Source organism: Chiloscyllium punctatum, chromosome 21 (assembly GCF_047496795.1).
Source record: "Chiloscyllium punctatum isolate Juve2018m chromosome 21, sChiPun1.3, whole genome shotgun sequence".
NCBI classification, from domain to species: domain Eukaryota; kingdom Metazoa; phylum Chordata; class Chondrichthyes; order Orectolobiformes; family Hemiscylliidae; genus Chiloscyllium; species Chiloscyllium punctatum.
The window spans coordinates 34590546-34612448 of NC_092759.1; positions in this window are offsets into that span (position 1 = coordinate 34590546).

The window sequence follows — 21903 nt, forward strand, 5'->3', positions numbered from 1 at the left end:
ACTAAATAACTCTTCAATTCCTCGTCCATTTCCTCATATCTCATTACTGGATCCCACTTCTCACCTTCTAAAGGACAATTGCTTACCTTAGCCATTCATTTCGTTTTTGTATATTTATAGAATATTTTGCTATCTGTCTTTATATTCTGAGGTAGTTTACTCTCGTAACCTATCTGATGTGTCTTGATAACTTTTTTGTTGCTTTATTTTGACGTTTAACGGTTTTGACATTATTTTGACATTTAAAGTTTTCCCAATCTTCTACTTTCCCACTGGTCTTCGCCATTATTTATGCCATTTATTTTAATTTGATACCTCCCTTATTTCCTGAGACATTCATGGCAGATTATCCTTTTCACCATTATAAGCTGTTGCTGAGAACGTTGAAAAATTGTTTTGAAAGCCTTCCACTGTTCATCAACGGTTCCACCGTAAAGTCTTGACTTGCAGCCATCTTTAGCAAAGATCAAAGGGTTGTACAAGTCATGCACATGAATTGTACACACCTAAGATGGCTCTTAAGTACTTAATCAGTTAGAATGGAGATGCGGGTTTGATTGATTAAAATGCAAATCACAGAATTTATTTCAAGTCACTGCCTGGAGGCACCTTCAGGTACTGTCAATGTAAATGAAGTAACACTTGCTGTCAGATAATGTATTCTAAGCTTGAGGCCTTGTTTGTACTCTGACTTTGTCTTGGCCTGGAGTCATATTGGTTTTATTTACAAAGTAGGAGTAGCGCACTTCTGTATGTGTGAGAGAGGGGGCGTGTCTGCGTGAAGGGGAGTGAGAGACACACATTCTGTATGTGAGAGAGAGTGAGGTGGATTGTGCGTGTCTGTGCGGGAGGGAGAGAGAGAGAGGGGGTCTGTGTTCATCCGTGTGTGTGACGGAGTGGAGTGCGTGTGTGGATCGTGAGTGAGGGACAGTGTGAATGTGTGTGAGGGGCAGATAGGGAGAGTGTGCATCAGTGTATGTAACGGGGAGAGTGAGAATGTGTACTTGTCCAGACTAAGACATAGACACTGATCACTTTCCCCACACACACTCACTCCGTGGTTTCAGAGCTTCCCCTCTTTGCAGCCTCTGCTCCCTTTGTTGTTCATGTTACAGACCCAGATGCTGTAACTACAGTCCCCATGTTCCATTCAGAGTTGGGTCACCAAATCCTCAGGTTTTCCAGAATGTCTGAGGCAGCTCACAGCACAATATCCAGCAAACCATCCCCAGCAGATCCACTAAGTGGAGGTGAGAGAGCGGGGCGAGAGAGAAAGGGAGAGGCGTGAGAGAGAGAGAGGGGATGGGCAAGAGAGAGAGAGGTGGGTGGGTGCGAGCGAGAGAGAGGGAGCGTTGAGAGCGAGAGGGAGGGCGGGCGAGAGAGAGGGAGGGGAGCAAGAGAGAAAAGGAGGAGGTAAGAGAGAGAAGGGGGAGCGAGGTAGAGAGGGACGGGCGAGAGAGAAAGGGAGAGGTGTGAGAGAGAGGGGGGGCGGGCAAGAGAGAGACAGGTGGGTGGATGAGAGAGAGAGAGGGAGGGTCGAGAGAGAGAGAGGGAGGGGGCGATAGAGGGGGGTGAGTGAAAGAGGGAGGGGGTGAGTGAAGGGGAGTCGAGAGAGATAGGGGAGTGCGGGACGAGAGAGTTTGGGGCCAGACAGAGAGAGGCAGGGGGCGAGAGAGAGAGGTGGGCGGGAGAGAGAGGGAGGGGAAGAGGGGGGTGAGAGAGAGAGGGAGGGGGCGAGAGAGGGAGGGAGGGGGCGAGTGAGAGAGAGGGGGGCGAGAGAGAGGGAAGGGGCGAGAGAGAGAGGAAGGGGGAGTGAGGGGGTGGCGGGCGAGAGAGAGAGAGAGGGGGCGGGCGAGAGAGGGAGGGGGGCGAGAGAAGAGAGGGCGGCGAGTTAGAGAGGTGGTCGAGAGAGAGTTGGAGGGTGGCAAGAGAGAGAGAGGGACAAGAGAGAGAGGGGAGCAAGAGAGCGAGAGGGATGGGGTGAGGGAGGGAGTGAGAGAGAGAGGGAGGGGGTGAGAGAAAGAGTGAGGGGAAAGAGAGAGAGAGGAAGGGGAAAGAGAGATAGGGAAGGGGAGAGAGGGACGGAGGGTGCGAGAGAGAGAGTGAGAGGGCGAGAGAGAGTGGGAGGTGGCGAGAGAGAGAGAGGGGTGAGAGAGAGAGAGGGGATGAGAGAGAGAGGGAGGGACGAGAGAGAGAGGGAGGGGCGAGAGAGAGAGAGGAAGGGGAGGGAGAGAGAGAGGGAGGGGGCGGAAGAGAGAGAGGGAGGGGGCGAGAGAGAGAGGGAGGGGGCGGAAGAGAGAGAGGGAGGGGGCGAGAGAGAGAGGGAGGGGGACGAGAGAGAGAGAGAGAGGGGGACGAGAGAGAGAGGGAGGGGGACGAGAGAGTGGACGGGGCGAGAGAGAGAGGGGTGAGAGAGAGAGGGAGGGTGTGAAAGAGAGGGAGAGGGAGGCGAGAGTGAGAGAGGGCGGCTTACAGATGCTGTAACTAAGTAGAGTGCCCGATATCCGTTCCCTCACTCTCTACCTCGACATATGGGGATGATCCTGGAAAGAGACAGAGAGGACCAGGACACCTTCTGTGGAGATTCTGAAACATCGACGTCCCACCAACCAAGTAAGCATCAATGTTCAGTAAAGAGCAATTCTCAATTGAAACTCGCTGGCAGATCGAATCTCATCTCACTCACTTTTCAGGCTTAGTTAAAAACATTAATGAAAGATTAAAAATACAAATAATGTTTATTCTCTTCAGTAAAAATGGTAAAAAGAAAAAAAGTAAACGATATAAGTTCATGACAAAAAATCTAAAACATGACGTTCAATCAAAATTATGGGCAATCCTCGTAAATACTCGACATCATTTCGCTCACTAAATCTTCTTACGGGTGTTTGTATTCTAGCATCTGCTTCTTTAATTTCAACGGACTATTGTGCCCTGCTATCAAATGCTCATAGCAAATGTCCCTTCCTCTCAGAACTTTTCGTAAACTGTCAATATATTTCCAAGTATACCGTTTTGGATACTTGTGGGGGGATGACTTACCAGGGGTATGCAACGATGTTCAGGCATCTGGCACAGAGCCTGTCCCCGTTGATCAGAAGGGAAGGGCGGAGAAAGGTAGAGCGATAGTTATTGGGGACTCAATAGTGAGGGGCACAGATAGGTGGTTTTGCGGGTGCGACAGAGACTCACGATTAGTATGTTACCTCCCAGTTGCAAGGGTACGTGATGTCTCTGATCGTGTTTTCCGTGTCCTCAAGGGGGAGGGGGAGCAGCCCCAGTTCGTGGTCCACGTTGGCACCAACGGCATAGGTAGGAAAAGGGGTGAAGATGTTAGACAGGCTTTCAGGGAGCTAGGTTGGAAGCTCAGAGCTAGAACGAAAAGAGTCGTTGTCTCTGGTTTGTTACCCGTGCCACGTGATAGAGAGTTGAGGAATAGGGAGCGAGAAGTGTTACATGCGTGGCTACCGGGATGGTGTAGGAGGGAGGGATTCCGGTTTCTGGACAACTGGGGTTCTTTCTGGGGAAGGTGGGACCTCTATAAACAGGATGGTCTACACCTGAACCTGAGGGGCACCAGTATCCTTTGGGGGAGGTTTGCAAGTACTCTTTGGGAGGGTTTAAACTAACTATGCAGGGGCATAGGAACCTGGACTGTAGCTTTAGGGTACAGGACCTTGAGTGTAGGGAGGTTAGGAACATGGCATCGATCTCGAAGGAGGGTGCCTGTAAAGAGGAAGGTGGCTTGAAGTGTGTATACTTCAATGCCAGAAGTATAAGAAATAAGGTAGGTGAGCTTGCAGCATGGGTTGGTACCTGGGACTTCGATGTAGTTGCCATTACAGAGACGTGGGTAGAACAGGGACAGGAATGGCTGTTGCAGGTTCCAGGGTATAAATGTTTTAGTAGGGTCAGAGATGGGAGTAAAAGAGGAGGAGGTGTGGCATCGCTTGTCAAGGATAGTATTAGAGCAGTAGAATGGGTGATGGAGTCAGACTTGCCATCTGAGATATTGTGGGCAGAGGTTAGAAATAGGAAAGGTGAGGTCACCCTGTTAGGAGTTTTCTACAGGCCTCCTAATAGTCCGAGAGAAGTAGAGGAAAGTATTGCGAGGATGATTCAGGAGAAGAGTGAAAGCAGCAGGGTGGTTGTTATGGGGGTCTTTAACTTCCCAGATATTGACTGTGAAAGCTATAGCTCGAGTTCGTTAGATGGGTTGGTGTTTGTCCAATGTGTGCAGGAGGGTTTCCTGACACAATATGTAGACAGGCCAACTAGAGGTGAGGCTATACTGGATTTGGTTCTAGGCAATGAACCAGGCCAGGTGTTAGACTTGGAGGTAGGTGAGCTCTTCGGGGGCAGTGAACACAACTCGGTGACTTTTACTCTAGTGATGGATAGGGATAAGTGTGCACTGCAGGGCAACAGTTATAGCTGGGGGCAGGGAAATTATGATGCGGTGAGGCATGACTTAGGACGCGTGGCTTGGAAAAATAGGCTTCAAGGGAAGAACACAAATGATATGTGGAGATTGTTCAAGGAACAGCTAATGGGTGTCCTTGATAAGTATGCACCAGTCAGGCAGGGAGTAAAGGGTCTTGTGAGGGAGCCGTGGTTTAATAAGGAATTGGAATCCCTTGTGAAAGGGAAGAGGGGGGCCTATGTAAAGATGAGGCATGAAGGTTCAGTTGGGGCGATTGAGAGTTATAAGGTAGCCAGGAAGGATCGAAAGAGAAAGCTAAGAGCAGCGAGAAGGGGACATGAAAAGTCCTTAGTTGGTAGGATTAGGGAAAACCCAAAGGCCTTCTATATGTATGTCAGGAATAAAAGGATGACTAGGGTAGGTATTGGTTCAATCAAGGATAGCAGTGGGAAGTTGTGTGTGGAGGCAGAGGAGATTGGTGAGACACTAAATCAATACTTTTCGTCAGTATTCACTCAGGAACAGGACACTGTTGCTGATGTGAATATTGAGTCACAAGTGATTAGAATGGATGGCCTCGAGGTACGTAGGGAAGAGGTCTGGGGAATACTGGAAAGGATGAAAATAGATAAGTCCCCTGGGCCTGATGGCATTTATCCTAGGATCCTCTGGGAAGCTAGGGAGGAGATGCCGGAGCCATTGGCCTTGATTTTTAGGTCGTCGTTGTCTTCAGGAGCAGTGCCAGAAGACCGGAGGATAGCGAATGTGGTCCCCTTGTTCAAGAAGGGGAGCAGGGATAGCCCGAGTAACTATAGGCCAGTCAGTGTCACTTCTGTTGTGGGCAAAGTCTAAGAGAGAATTGTAAGGGATAGGATTGATGAACATCTGGATAGGAATAATGTGATCAAGGATAGTCAGCATGGTTTTGTGAAGGGCAGGTCGTGCCTCACAAACCTTATTGAATTCTCTCAGAAGGTGACCAAGGAGGTGGACGAGGGTAAAGCAGTCGATGTGGCGTATATGGATTTTAGCAAGGCGTTCGATAAGGTACCCCATGGCAGGCTAATGCAAAAACGACGGAGGTATGGCATTGAGGGTGCATTAGAGCTTTGGATTAGGAATTGGCTGGCTGGAATGTGACAGAGGGTAGTACGTGATGGTATAGTTTCATCTTGGAGCGCAGTCACTAGCGTTGTTCCACAAGGATCTGTTTTGGGACCATTGCTGTTTGTCATTTTTATAAATGACCTGGAGGAGGGGCTTGAAGGCTGGGTGAACAAGTTTGCGGATGACACGAAAGTCGGTGGAGTTGTGAAAAGCGAAGAAGGATGTGGCAGGTTACAGCGCGACATAGGTAAGTTGCAGAGCTGGGCAATAAGGTGGCAAATGGAATTCAATGTATCTAAGTGTGAAGTCATTCACTTTGGTAGGAGTAACAAGAAGATGGATTACTGGGCTAATGGTAGACTACTTGGTAGTGTGGATGGGCAGAGGGATCTTGGTGTCCATGTACACAGATCTTTGAAAGTTGCCACCCAGGTAAATAGTGCTGTGAAGAAGGCATATAGCGTACTGGGCTTTATTGGTAGAGGAATTGAGTTCCGGAGTCCTGAAGTCATGTTGCAGTTTATAAGACTCTGGTGCGGCCTCATCTGGAGTATTGTGTGCAGTTCTGGTTGCCATACTACAGGAAGGATGTGGAGGCATTGGAACGAGTGCAGAGGAGGTTTACCAGGATGTTGCCTGGCATGGTAGGAAGATGGTTGGAGGAAAGGCTGAGGCACTTGGGACTTTTCTCATTGTAGAAAAGAAGGTTTAGGGGAGATTTGATAGAGGTATACAAGATGATTAGGGGTTTAGATAGGGTTGACAGTGAGAACATTTTTCCGCGTATGGAGTCAGCTGTTACTAGGGGACACAGCTTTAAATTAAGGGGTGGTAGGTATGGGACAGATGTTAGGGGTAGTTTTTTTGTGAGATCGTGGAATGCCCTGCCAGTCGCAGTGGTGGACTCTCCCTCTTTATGGTCATTTAAGCGGGCATTGGACAAGCATATGGAGGTTATTGGGCTCGTGTAGGTTACGTAGGCTTCGGTCGGCGCAACATCGAGGGCTGAAGGGCCTTTACTGCGCTGTATTTTTCTATGTTTTTCTATGTTCTAATAACTGGATGTTCCACATCAAGTTCACATTGTCATCTCCTGTGGACAGCTTCTGCATTATTGTTTGTTTTGTCGTCATTGTTTAAAGTTCTTTCATATAAATTCCACATTCCAAATGGTAAAAGAGGTGAACGCCGACCATTTCCTCTGCGTAATCTTCTACCTCCATAGTTATCCTCGAACCAGTCCAGCAGCGGTTGTAGTTCATCTGGAAGCGCATCAGTCAAATGTTCAATAGCTTCATGAATGTTTTCAATCTGAATAAATGCAAGACCAATTATCATTTTAGCTCTGAAAGAAAACTCTGAGTCAATGTTATACTTACTCAAGTGTCTTTTTAACATTTTTACTAAAGGGAATAAACACTATTTTTATTTTTATTGCTTTGGTTAATGCTTTGATCAAAGCCTGAAAAGGAATAAATATGAGCTGCGCTGAAATAGTTCTGCGCCGAAATGTGTCTGCGGCAGAATGGGCTGCAACAAATATGCTTCAACGAACAGAATGAAGTACTCAGTAAATTACAGCACAGGGGTCGCCATATAACCATTCCAGGCTGTTATGCTGAAGCAGGTGAGCCCTGGGTAGCTGTCAGGAAATGCAGAGTAGAGATCATTACTCATTTTGTGTTTGGAAAGCTGTAACGAGTGGAATTCTTCATGGATCTGTATGAGGTCATCAACAAATTACAATCTATTCTCATGAACCGGATGAAGGAGATGGAGCTCAGTTTGCTCATGCACCAGGATAGTCATCCAATAAGATGTCAAATGGAGACAGAGCGTCTGCAATGGGATACAGACGGGGAAGTGTAGATCGTCTGCAATGGGATACAGACGGGGAAGGGTAGATCGTCTGCAATGGGATACAGACAGGGGGAGGGCAGATCATCTGCAATGGGATACGGGCAGGAATAGGGCAGAGTGTCTGCAATGGGAAACAGACGGGGGAGGCAGAGTGTCTGCAATGGGATACAAACAGGGGAGGGCAGAGGTACTGCAATGTGATACTGACAGGGGAGGGCAGAGCATCAGCAATGGGATAAAGACGGAGGAGGGCAGTGCTTCTGCAATGGGATACAGACAGTGGGAGTGCAGAACAAGCAATGGCATACAGACAGAGGATGGCTGTGGGCAAAGATTCAGCAGAAAATAAAAACAGTACAATATATATGTGATGGAAATTTTCTGTTTTGTGGAAAAGACGAAACAGCAGAAATTTATTTAAATGCAAGGAGAATGCAGAACTCAGTGGTACAGAGGGATCTGTGTATCTTTGTACATGAATCACATCAAATTAACCTGAAGATGTAGCAAGTGATTTGGAAGGTCAATGTCGGGATCCTGTTTCATGCAAGGAGTGTTGGGTATGATCTTAGCGATGTTTTTTGCATCAGTACAGGGCATTGCTGAGATTACATCTGTTGTATAATGTGTAGTTATAACTGCCTAAACTGAAAAATAAACAAAATTACTTTCGAAACGTCTCAAAGATGTTTCTCTTTACGCATTCTTGGGATGAAGACATTACGTTATGAAGAATTAGCAGTTAGGCCTGAGAATGAGGGATGTTTTATTGACCATATAAGATCTGGAGAAGAGTGTAGGTGGTGAATACTGGATGGATATTTCTTATTGTGTGGGAGAATCAAACTGGGGAAATAATTTAAGAATAAGTCAGTTTCAAAGGAAAGGTCATTGGACAGTAAAATTGAACTGTGAATTCTCTTCCCACATATTCTGACAGACAAGCTGAGCTTTTCCAGCAATTACTGCATATGTTTAAGAATATTCATTTTAACACAGACATTGTGAAGACATGAAACGCTTATTTTTACATTATGCAAGCACATATTACCAATCTTCAAAACAAGTAGAACCATTTATTGTTAATGAATTGATTCTGCAGTAACACACTGAGCTGAAGTCTAGAATGTTATGGAGTCATATAGTTCGGACAATGTTCAAGAAGAGCTCACCCAGTCCAGTGTGGGACTGGTAACGTTACCGATTTAACTTACAGATGGAAAATCTAGCCTATCTGTGGAGAAACATTCTATTGCTCCCTTTCTGTTTCCCTTACGCTCATCACAGCAATTTGTCGGAGTGAAAAAAAGCGCAGTCGTCTTTCGCACTAATAGAGGTTTCCTGATGAGGATTCATTGGAATCTCCCCATTGCCTGAAGCAAAACAATTCAGCCAAATTCAACTGTATCATGAAGAAATCCCATTGTCAGAAGGCTGTGCAAGCAGAATAACAACAGAAGTAATTATCCGACTCGATAGTGAGGGAAACAGACAGGAGATTCTCTGGCTGCAAATGGGAATCCGGAATGGTGTGTAGCCTCCCACATGGCAGGTCCAGGATGTCTCAGAGCAGCTGCAGAACGTTCTCACCGGGGGTGGGGGGAGGGTGGTGGGAGCGGGAAGAAGCCAGAAGTCATTGTGCACATTGGTACAAAGGACAGAGTGACACAGGTAGAAATAGTGATGACATCCTGCAGAGTGATTGTGGAGAGCTACGGAAAAGGATAAAATACAGTGCTAATATCCAGTTTACTTCCAGTTCTCCGTGCTATTGAGGGTAAGCATCGGAGGATATGGCAGATGAAGGGGTGGCTAAAGAATTGGTGCAGGGGGCAGAGATTTTTGGATTACTGGGATCTTTTGTGGGGCAAGGTGACGTGTTCAGGAAGGACGGGTTGTACCTGAGCTGGAAGGGGACCAATATGCTGGCAGGAAGGTTTGCAACTGCTGCAAGGGAGGGTTTCAACTAGATTTGCTGGGGTTGGGGAGTAGTGGGATCCTCAACAGCAGAGAGGCAAGTGCGAGGCTGGAAGGAGATACAGTAATCAGAAACAGTAAAATGAAAAGACAGGTCAGGCCAGGGAGCAAGGAATGCCTGTTGGATTAAATCGCAACTGTTTCAATGCAAGATGGCTGACAGGTAAGGCTGATGAACTCAGGACATGGATCGGTGCGTGGGACTGGGATATTATAGCCATGACTGAAACATGGCTAAGGGAGGGACAGCACCGGCAGCTTAATGTACCAGGGTACAGATGTTTTATGCGGCACGGAGATGGTGGAAAGAGGAGACGGAGAGTTTCATTTTTTATTAAGGTGGTATCACAGCAGTAAACAGAGATAAAATAACTGGTGGATCATCCTGTGAGGATTTGTCTGGGGAGCTAATAAATAAGAAGGGAATGGTGATATGATTTGTATTTTACTATAGGCCCCCAAATAATAAACGAGGAATTAGTAGAACAAAAGTATGTCGACAGACTGGGGAGACTTGCAGCGCCAATAGGATTGCATTAGTAGGAGATTTTAATTTTCCTAACATAGACTGGGAATGACATAGAATTAAGGACTGAGATGGGGTGTATTTATTAAGTGTGTTCAGAATAGTTTCCTCAACAGTAAGTAGACGGTGCAACTCGGGAAGTGACGAAACGTGACCTACTCTAAGATCTAGGGCAGGACAGGTGACTGAGGTGATAGTGGGGGAGCACTCTGGGACCCGCGAACATAGTTCTATTGATTTTTAAATAGTTATGCAGAAGGACAAAATTGGTCCACATGTTCAAGTTCAAACGTGGGGCAAGGCGAATTTTGATGGAATGAGACAGGAGCTTGTAGGTGTTAGTTGGAGGTATTTGTTTGCAGGCGAAGGGACCTCCTGCAAGTGGGAGGACATTAAAAGTGAAATGTCGACAGTTCAAGGTCTATATGTCACTGTGAGGGTAAAAGGCATGGTTGGTAGGAAGAGGGAACCTCGGATGTCAGGAGTTATTGAGGCTTTGACCAAGCATGTCCAGAACCGTAGGAGATTTCCGAGATTCTCAATGAATATTTCTCTTCTGCCTTTACCGTGGAGAAGTACACGAAACTTGGGAGGCTGACAAAAGTCGTAGTGTTATCTTGGGGTGGGTAAATATCACAGGAGAAGATGTGTTGGATGCATTAGAATGTATGAAGGTGGATAAATCTGGTCGTAAACGGATGCATCTAAGAACACTGCAAGAGGCTACAGAAGAAACTACGGGGACCCTGGTTGATATTTATGAATCATCGTTCGCGACAGGTTAGGTTGCAGAATATTGGAGATTAGCAAATCTTGTGCCATTATTCAAGAAGGGAAGCAAAGAAAAATCTGGGATCGATAGACCAGGAAGTCTAATATCTGTGGTACGTAGGTTGCTTGAGAAGACTCTGAGGGGTGAGATATGCATTCATTTGGAAAGATAAGGTTTGTTTAGAAATAGTTTTTTTGACAGATTCCCTACAGTATGGAAACAGGCCCTCTGGCACAACAAGACCACACTGACCCTCCAAACAGTCACCCACCCAGTTCCATTCCTCTACCCTATATTTACCCCTGACGAATGCACATAACGCTATAGGTAACAGCATGGCCAATTCACCTGACCTATAGATCTTTGGATTTTGGAAGGAAAATGGAGAACCCAGAAGAAACCCACACAAACACAGTGAGAATGTGCAACCTCCACACAGAAAGTCACCCGAAGCTGGAACCAAACCCATTATGAGGCAGCAGTACTAGCCACTGAATCACCATGTCACCCTTGCTTTTTTTCAACACAGTTCAATGACACAGGGACAAAATATATTCTGCCCTTCACCCATGATGCACGTTCGAATATTACATACCATGGTTAATTTATTCTCCATAGAAAGTGTCATCTTATTATTAGTTTGATATTAGTTTGATATCTTATTAGCTTGATATTATTAATTTTAATAATTATTATTAATAGTTGTTTTTATACTGGAAAGATTGCATGGCTTTGTGAGTGGGAGATCATGCCTCTCAAATGTGTTTGAGTTCATTGATGAAGTGACCAGGAATGTTGATGAGGGTAGGGCGGTAGAGTGTGTGGTTTTCAGTAAGGCCTTTGACAAGGTTGCCATTGATAGGCTGGTCTGGAAGGTTAGAATCACATGGAATCCAGAGGGACCTGGCAAATTAGGTACACAATTGGCTTCATGGTAGTAAGCAGAGGATATTAGTGGAAGGATGCTCTCGGACTGGAGGCCTGTGACACATGAAGTGCCTCAGGGGTCGCTGCTGGGCCCGTTGCTATTTGTTATATGTATCAATGATATTCTTGCGAATGTACAAAGCATGGATAGGGAACTTGAAGATGACGCTAAGATAGGTGGTATCGTGGACAGTGAGGAAGGATATCAGAAACTGCAGCAGGACCTTGATCAAACTGGAGACGTGGGCCGAGGGATATTTTGGCAACGTTAGATCAAGGTAGGAGTTTCATGGTGATTCGTCGGAGCTAAAGGAGTGTAGTTGAGCAGAGGGACCATGGAGTTTAGGTCCGCCGTTCTCTGAAAGTGGGGTCATAGTTAGACATGGGAATGAAGAAGGCTTTTGCCACACTAGCAAGCATTGGTCAGGACATGGAGGAGAGCAGTTGGGAAGTAATGTTGCAGTTATACAGGATGTTGGTGAGGCTGCACTTGAAGTGCTGTGTTCAGTTTTAGTCACATTGCGATCGGAAGGATGTTTTTAATTTGGAATGAATGCAGACGGAATTTACAAAAATGTTGCCAGGACCCAACAGTATGAATTATAGGGAGAGGTTGGACAATCGAGGACTTTTTTTCTTGAGAGCACAGGAGAGGGGTCTATGGAAGTTTACATTGATAGGGTGAATGGACCCAACCTTTTTTTCCGAGAGTTGGGTTATCAAGGAGGGGAGAGCATCAGTTTAAGGTGAGAGGGGAAAGAATAAAAGGGAAAATGATGGAAACTGTTTTACACAGAGAGTGGTACACAAAGGGAATGAGCTGCCAACGGAAGTGGTTGAAGCATTTATATTAACGATACGTAAATGGCATTTGGGCAAGTATATGGACAGGAAAGGACGAGAATGCTATGGGCCAACTGCTGGGAATGGGGTTAGTGTGGTTTGATATTTGGCTCAGTATTGACGAGTTTGGACCAAAGGGCCTCTCTGCCTCTCACCATGCTCTTGGACTTGATGACTCTACACATAGAACAGCATTTGGATCAAACTCTCATTTTTCCTTAGGTCAGAAGTTCGAATCATATTTGGACAATGTTCTTTCAAGTTAACTTTGCAGATATTTTGCTTTTCAGTTTGTTATCGACAATACGTGTGTGTGTGGGTGTGTGTGTGTGTGTGTGTGTGTGTGTCTGTGTCTGTCTTTCTGTCTGTCTGTGCGTGTGTGTCTGTGTGTGTGTGTGTGTGTGTTTCTCAGTATTTTTCAAAGGGAAATATCACTGTACATATTTGCAATATCCTCTCGTCATTCCTCTTTCCATCATAGTTTGTTTTGGTCATAGACATGTTGTTTTAGTAGATTAAAGAAATCTGCCTGACTTGTTCCGAACACTGACCCTGACACACTCTGAGAACTATATCATTGGCCATATCACCAACATAGGTTTAATTATTTTTTGTGGGCAGTGGAGGAGTGGGGCTAGAAAATGTAGAAGGGAGCCAAAACAATACAGAGAATTATCGACTCAATCAGCCAACGTCAGAGACGAGGAGTTCCTTGGAGGGGATTCTGAGGGATAGAATTTGCATTTATTTAGAAAGACAAGGAATGATTAGAGATAGTCAATATGGATTTGTGAAACCATGTCTAATTAATGTGATTGAGTATTATGAAGAGGTGACAAAGAAGATTTAAGAATACACTGTGGTGTACAATTTTTACACAAACTTCAGCAAGGCATATAATAAGGTTCCCCATCGTAGACAGATTACTAAAATTAGGTTATATGTAATCTCGGAAAAGCTAACCAATTGGATACAAATTTGGATTGAAGGTAATGGATTGTTTTCCAAACTGAATACCTGTGGCCAGCAGTGTTCTGAAAGAAACAGTGCTGAGCTCACTGCTTTTTATCACGGCTATAAACAACTTTGATGTGATTATCGGAGGCATGGTTAGTAAGTTTACAGATAACATCACCAACGCGGTGCAGTGGACAGTGAAGAAGATTATCTCAGAATATAACTGGATCCTTGATCATCAATGAGCCAAGGACTGGCTTATGGAGTTTAATTTAGATAATTGTGAGGTTTTACATTTCGGTAAGTTAAAGCGGGGGTAGTGCCCTGGGAAATGTTGCTTAACAAAGAGAACTATGGGTGAAGATTCACAGTTCCTTGAAAGTGGAGTTTAGGTCGGTAGAGTAGTGAGGAACGTGGTTGATGTGCTGGCCTTAATCGGTCAGAACATTGAGAATAGGAGTAGGGGTAGCGTGAGGGGCTTGTACAGGACGTAGGTAAGGCCACTTTAAGAAAACTGCGTACATATCAGTTGACTCTTTTAAAGGATGGATGTTGTTAAGCTTGAAAGGGTGCAGAAAAGATTTCCAAAGATTTTCTGGAACCTGAGGGTTTGAGCTACAGGGAGATGATGAACAGGATGAGGCTTTTTCCCCTGGACTGTCAGAGACTGAATGGTGACATGACAGATGTTTAATAAAGCCCTGAGGGGCATGGATAGTCTGATTGGACAAGATCGTTTTCCCAGTGTAGGGGGCCAGAACTAGACGGCATAGAGTGAAGGTGACAGGGCAAAGACTTAGAAGGGACCTGAGGGGAAACCTTTTCATACAGAGGCTGGTGGGTGTACTGTCAGAGAATGTAGTGAAAGCGGGTACAATTTCATGTTTACAATGGAACTGGATAGGTACATAAATGGGAATGCATCATGTGATGTGGGCCAAATGCTGACAAGTGGGATGAGATCTGATTAAGATGTCTGATTGGCATGGACAAATTGGACAAAAGGATCTTTTTCCATGTATGATTCTGTATGATTCTCTTATTCTCACAGCGGGATGAGGAAGAATTCCAAAAGGGCCATTCGAATGGGAATTCTCTTCCCCAGAAGTTTGTGGTGCCTCTCTGATTACAAGTATTCACTGCTGAGTTAGTTAAAGATTTGACAGAGAAGTGAGTCACGGATAATGGGACACAGACAGGACGATGAGGCTGAGACCACAATCTGATCAGCCACAATCTAAATGTCTGGTGGAGAAGGCTCAAATTCTCTAATGACCCACTCCTACTCCTCACTCCCATATTTCTGTGTTCCATTCAACCCCTCTAAACTGCTAGACAGGAGCAGTTGGAGTCCACTTATTGCGATAGCATGGAGCACAGAAATAGAGGAAACAGTTCGGTCCCTCGAGACTGTCCCACTCGGTTTGGGAGATTTGGAAAATGTAATTGGAAGACCCAGGCTGGATATGGAAGAGGTTGCTCATTTCTCTTTACAAAACCTCCCCTCTCTGTGTCTTATGCTTCATTTGTTAATTATGTTGTCGACCCAGATTCACTGTGAATACATCCCCCAAATCTCACCCAGTGATGGCTCACAAAATCCACGGGTCTCCCTGATTGCAACATTCCATAAAAGACCTTCCAGGAAAATAACACATACGAAATTTCCGATAACAGAATGGGAGAGCATCAGAAACAGGGGCAGGTCATTCCCATCCCAAGCCTGCCTTGCCTTTCACTAAGATCAAGGCTGACCTGCTCCAATTGTCAAATCTTCTTAATGTCCAAGTCTTCTTGAGCACTTCCATAGAACACAGAACAAAGAACAGTACTGATTTGGAGATGTCGGTGTTCGACTGGTGTGTACAAAGTTAGAAATCACATAGCACAAGGTCATAGTCCAACAGGTTTAATTGGAAGCACACTAGCATTTGGAGCATCGCTCCTTCATCAGGTGATAGTGGAGGGCTCGATCATAACACAGAATTTATAGCAAAAATTTACAGTGTGATGTAACTGAAATTATACATGGAAAAATTAATTGACTGTTAAGCCTTTCATCTGTTAGAATACCATGATAGTTTCACTTCTTTCATGTGTAAATCCCAAAACCTTTTTTTAAAAAAAAGTTACATTCTCAGGTGAGCTGTGAACAATGGTGATAGCAAGACAAAATGTTGAAGGTGTTGGCCCCCTGTGTTCTCTGACTATGCCATGATGTTTAGATTGATTCTAAGCTAAAAAGTGAGATAACAGAGTTTTACATGAATTCATGCAGATTTTGAGCTCAAGGTTCTACATGAATGCATGCAGTTAGGACCTCCACCCCTCGACGTTGTGTTGTTTTTCCTACTCTATCCTATATGCTTCCATTCACTTTATTCGATGTGCCTATCCAAGAGTCTCTTAAGTTTCCCTCACGTATTTGACTCTACTACCACTGATTGTAGTGCATTCAACACACCCACCACTCTCTGTGTAAATAATCTACCTCTGATATCTCCCCTAAAACTTCCTCCAATTACCTTAAAATTATGCCACCTCGTGATAGACATTTCTGCCATGGGAAAATGTCTCTGGCTATTCACTCTCTATCTGCCTCTCATCATCTTGTACACCTCTATCAAGTCACCTCTCCTCTATTTTTCCTCTAATTAGAAAAGCCCTCGCTCCCTCATAAGACTTCTAGTCCAGGCAGCATCCTGGTAAATCTCCTCTTTACACTCTCAAAAGCCTCATTATCCTTCCTATAATGAGGAGACCAGAACTGAACACAATATTCTCCGTGCGGTCTGAGCAGGGCTCTATCGAGCTGCAGCATAACCTCGCGGCTCTTAAACTCAATCCCCCTGCAACTGAAAGCCAACATACCATACGCCTTCTTAACAACCTGATCAACTTGGGTGGCAGCTTTGAGGGATCTGTGGACACGGAAGCCAGGATCCCTCTGTTTCTCCACACTGCCAAGAATCCTGCCTTTAACCATGTATTCTGCATTATCATTCCAGCTTGCAAAGTGAATTACTTCAGTTTGAACTCCATGTGCCACTTCTCAGCCCAGCTCTGCATCCTGTCGATATCCCATTGCAACCTACAATAACCCTCCACATTCCGTACCACTCCAACCACCTTTGTGTCATCGGTAAACTTACTAGCCAACTCTTCAACACCCATATCCAAGTCATTTTGAAATTAACAGAGAGCAGAGGTCACTGAACTGATCCCAGCGGGACACCACTGGTCCCTTTCAGTGATCTAGCTCCCCTAGATCTCTGTGTAAGAGAATTCCTGACATTCATTACCCTGTTTGAAGAAAACCTTCTCTGCTTCTGCACCATGACCTATTGATATGAACAAAAGAGGTAACGCAGCGGCTCAGGTAAGAGAGACTGACCCTGAATTCAAGGCAGTATTTGACTGAGGATGACATCAAGAAGCCTGAACAAAATCACACTTAATGAGTATTAATTATGACCTCGACACTGCTTGGAGTCATTCACGGCACAAGGGAAGATGATTATCATTGGTGGGCATCAATCATCTCAACCGTGGGGCACATCTGCAGGAGATCCTCAGTGTAGCTTCCTCAGCTCAGGCATCTCCAGCTTGTCATCATAGAATCCCTACAGTGTGGAAGTAGGCTATTCAGCCCATTGAGTCCAAACTGAGCAGATTAGATTCCCTACAATGTGGAAACAGGCACTTCCGCCCAACCAGTACACACCGACCCTCCGAAGAGTAACCCACCCAAACACATTTCCGTCTGACTAATGCATCTAACATGATGGACAATTTAGTGTGGCCAATTCACCCTGCGTGCACATATTCGGACTGTGAGAGGAAACCGAAGCATCCGAAGGAAACTCCTGCAGACAAGTGGGGAACGTGCAAACTCCACACAGACAGTTGCCCAAGGCTCGAATCGAACCTGGGACCCTGGTGCTGTGAGGCAGCAGTGTTAGCTACTGATTCACCGTGCCAGCAGAAGAGGGGCATTCACTGGTCTACAAAGTTTTCGGGACAGGTTGTCCCTCTTCAGCTCTTGAAACAATCTGTGACCATGTAAAGCAAAACTCGGACAACTTTCAAGACCGTGTTGTTAAGTCTGGGTAACATTTATGTAACAGCACAGTACATTTGCACAGTGAAAGGACAAGTTCATTCAGCAGCTCAATCTGGTTTCACGAGAATGTGGGGGAGCGATTCATCCCATCAAAACTACTGGGCAAAACAAGGAGAGCCCATTCAGTCCCTCCTGCCTGTTGCACAGCAAGATGTGAGTCTGCTCTCTCCCACATGTCACGTACATGGGATCAGAAAGAGCCATTTCACACCCGGAGTCCCATACAAAGGAACAGGAAGAGGTTATTCAGCTTGTCAAGCCACTAACACAGGAACAGGAAAGTGTCAGAGATGCTCCACCATCACAAACAAATGGAGCAGGGGCTGCACAGACAGACTGTTCCAAATTGATCCAAATGGCTTAATTACTCATGGTACATATGTGTTACTTTAACATGGTTTTCTGACAGTCGGAATGAAGCCAACATTTTTTAGCCATTTTCCAAGTTACCTTCCATCTCCAAGAAGGCAGACCAATGGTCTCCGTGGAGGTCAGATACCGGTGGGGAATAACTAAATATTTCATAATGATGGTATTTTGGCTGCTGACAGGATTCTGTACAAAGTGACACTCAATGAATGTCACACAGTAACTGTGCTTTAAAGTGCTCAGAGTTCATTCTGAGCCTGCACCTCGCTGTCCGTCGACGTGAGGGTTCTGCAGATGCACATAAACTGTCGTGAATCAAACATCCAATGAAAAGTATGATATTGTCACCCCATTCAGCTGTTTGGGACATAATGAGTTTCTGTCCATACCCATCAAGCTTCAACTTCTTATTCTCTCACAGCGCTACAGATTAAGCACACCGTTACTGCACTCTCTCCTCATGGTAACATCATGCTAGTGTTTAGTCTGGTCAAACTCCTTTGCACTGTCTCGGTGACCAAGAGATCATTGATTATAAAGCAGACCAAACCTTTACACAAAGCACCAAATACTATCTCAACAAAATACGATCAGTGGGAAAGATATTCTAACTTTTGTACTTCAATCATTTTGCCTGAAGAGCCACATATCATTTACTTCCTGCCCCTGTATGAATTCTGTCAGTGACCTATGACCAGGGACAGCCAGGTCCTTTTCAACAAAAGCACACGCCAACCTCTCTACCATTTAATAAATATAAATGTTCATGATGATATTTGTTGTTCACATCTGAATAATTGTTATACCTTGTGAACAGCTATTGCTCAAACACTGATCCTGCTGCCACCCATCAATCCTTCAGTCCAGAGAATAACAGTATTCTTCTCGTATCTCCGTTACTCAAATTTTAATCCATGTGGTATATATTTCACCCCTACCTACCCATGGACTCTAACATTCCCCATTCATCTGTATTGAGACATGTCAAGCGTCTTCTAAAAATACAAATACTCCAATCCCATTGGTTCTCAACTTTCGATGTCACAACGGACAATCTCTACAAACAGGTTTATCAAAGATCATTTCCCTTTCCTGAATCTAGGCCGAATGTACCAAATCATATCATTATTCTCCAAGTGTCTAGTCGTCACGTTCCTTGTAAAAGGTTCCAATTTTTTTTCTCTCAAAGCTGACATCAAATTATTTAGTTTTCTGTTTTCCCTCTCCATCCTGTTTTAAATATTTAGGTTGACAATAGCGGCTGTCCAGTCTGCAGGATCCTTTCCAGAATCTAACTAGCTTTGAAGAATAATCAGTAATTATTTCACAAGCATTGTTCTCATCTCAGTAACTCTGAGATGTAACTCATCAGATGCAACAACTTATGAAACTTCAATTCAATCAGATTTTCAATAACATACACTTCATTAATTCTGATTTCCTGCAGTTTCCAATTTTTACCAGTCCCTCTGTTCCCTAATATTTGTGGAAAGTAGTTTCTGTACCTTCCCCTGCGGAGATAAAACCAGTGCATTCCTCTCAGCAGGCAGATGGTTTCAGTCAACTCGTGAATACATTGTTGGACTGCACTTCAGAGATGGTGGATATATTACCCACTGCTGCCTGCAAAGTCCAAGAATCAATCCAGTTTAATTTATCGTGAGTGTCAGCGCAGTCCTGCTACTGGTGTGAGAACACAGGTTATACTGAAGGAGAGAATACAGCTCAGTGACCACCTCAATTTTGAGACAATCTGGTTTTACACCTTACACCTGAATGCGTGCAGCTTAGACAAATGTTCCTGGAAATCCCAGAGAGGAAAATATAGTGCCTCACTCCTCCCTGTTTGTACAGCTTCGCTTCTTTGTAGTCTCAGCTCCATTTGTTTATCATGGACCCAGACACACTGTAAATGCAGCATTAAGAGTGGGGTCCCCAGACAACCGGGGCTCCCTGAATGAACCCAGTAGCTGACATCACAATCCTGAGAACACCATCCACAGAGACTCCACTGACTTTCCAGATGACAACAGCAAGTGAATTCCCCACACCTACAATGCATCCATTCAGTATTGAAAATGCCTCGGTCTCCTCAGTTTCTCGAGGAGACAGTGGGGACTGCAGATGCTGGAGATCAGAGCTGAGAAATGTGTTGCTGGAAAAGCACAGCAGGTCAGGCAGCATCCAAAGATCAGGAGAATCGACGTTTTGGGCATGCGCGAAAGAGTGCCTCATCTTCCGCCTGGGAACCCTCCAACCACCAGAGATGAATTCAGATTTCTCCAGCTTCCGCATTTCCCCTCCCCCCCACCTTGTCTCAATCCCAACCCTTGAAATCAGCACAGCCTTCCTAACCTGCAATCTTCTTCCTGACCGCTCCGCCCCCACCACCTCTCCGGCCTGTCAGCCTCACTTTAACCTCTTTCCACCTATCGCATTTCCAACGCCCCTCCCCCAAGTCCTTCCTCCCTACCTTTTATCTTAGCCTGCTTGGCACACCTCCCTCATTCCAGAAGAAGGTCTCATACCCGAAACGTCGATTCTCCTGATCTTTGGATGCTGCCTGACCTGCTGTGCTTTTCCAGCAATACATTTTTCAGCTCCTCAATTTCTTTTCCTGGCTGAGAAATTTCTTGCGACTCCACACAGTCGCATAGTAACAGTTCCTCTCTCCAAAGAAGCAGTTGACAATTGAACATTACGTTTCTCTATATGTCAGCGACTATAAGCATTGCTGATGGAGTTGATCACCACACTCAGAGACGAGAGATAGAGGGAACATAACTAACGGTAAGCAGGGACATCCCATAATAAATATGATACTCAGGAATATGTGAAAAGGGGAAATAGTAGAATAACTTCCCATTCTGTTTTCCTTTCAGTCCATCAACAGCAATCGTTTTGCTTGCTTTTCCTTTCTTTCTCTCTCTCTCTGTCTCTCTCTGTCTCTCTCTCTCTCTCTCTCTCTCTCACTCTCTCTCTCTCTCTCTTGCTGGCCATCATCCACTCAACACAAGCCTCCAGCTCACTCTACTATCCATCCCTGATATAATAATATTATTTCTCAGTTGCATTCAGTTTTGATAGTTCACTGAACTCGAAACACTATTTGTGTTTTTTTTTTCGACAGACTGCCATACCTGCTGAGATTCTCCAACGTTCTTTCAGACGGTGGAGAATTTTATTTCAGATCGCCAGAATCCGCATTTCCTTGGTTATGTCACCTTTAATGTTGTTGTTTCGCGGGATGCCAGCATCACTGGCAAGGGCAGTATTTATTGTCCATTCTAACTGCCCTTGACCACGCAACCATTTGTCAAGGCAATATGAAGGCAACCATATTGTTGTGGATCTGAGATGACAATTAGTTCAGACATGGAAAGCATGTTAGGTTTTTTAGTAAAGGTTATTTAAAAACTAAGAATAGAAATCCTGATGGTTTATGCTTGCCTTGAGCGAAATTAGGTTTCATTCCTATTTTTGATATTGGAATTTAAATTTAGTCATCGGTTGTGATAGGATTTCAGACAATGCATTTACAGTCATAACCTGTGCCTCTGAATTACACAGTTAGTGATATTATTACTCTGTTTAAGAGTCCCTGTTGTGAAGTAACTGTAGAGACAAGAACAAGTTTGTGGTCAAACTATTTCTGACTGGAAGAGAGGTCAGAAGAGAACGGGAGCCATAAAGTCTGTCGTTAACGAAGGGGTAGATGATGGCGAAGTCAGCAACAGAACGCAGGCAAATCAGGAGATTGGGGATATTATGAAGGTGGGCGTCGGCAGGTTTGATGACAGAGAGAATATGGATACATAAAACAGTTCACGGTAAGTGGACTCTAAGGTTCCGAACAGTCTTTTACCGTCTTAGATGTTTATGTGTAAGTCGTTTGGAAATGCATGAGAATGAAGTAGCGTTTGTGACTGAAAGTTTATGCATTTGTTAAATGTAATCAACCAGAATAGCAATAATATTCAGCATCATTCATAGAATTGATAGAGATTGACTTACCAGGA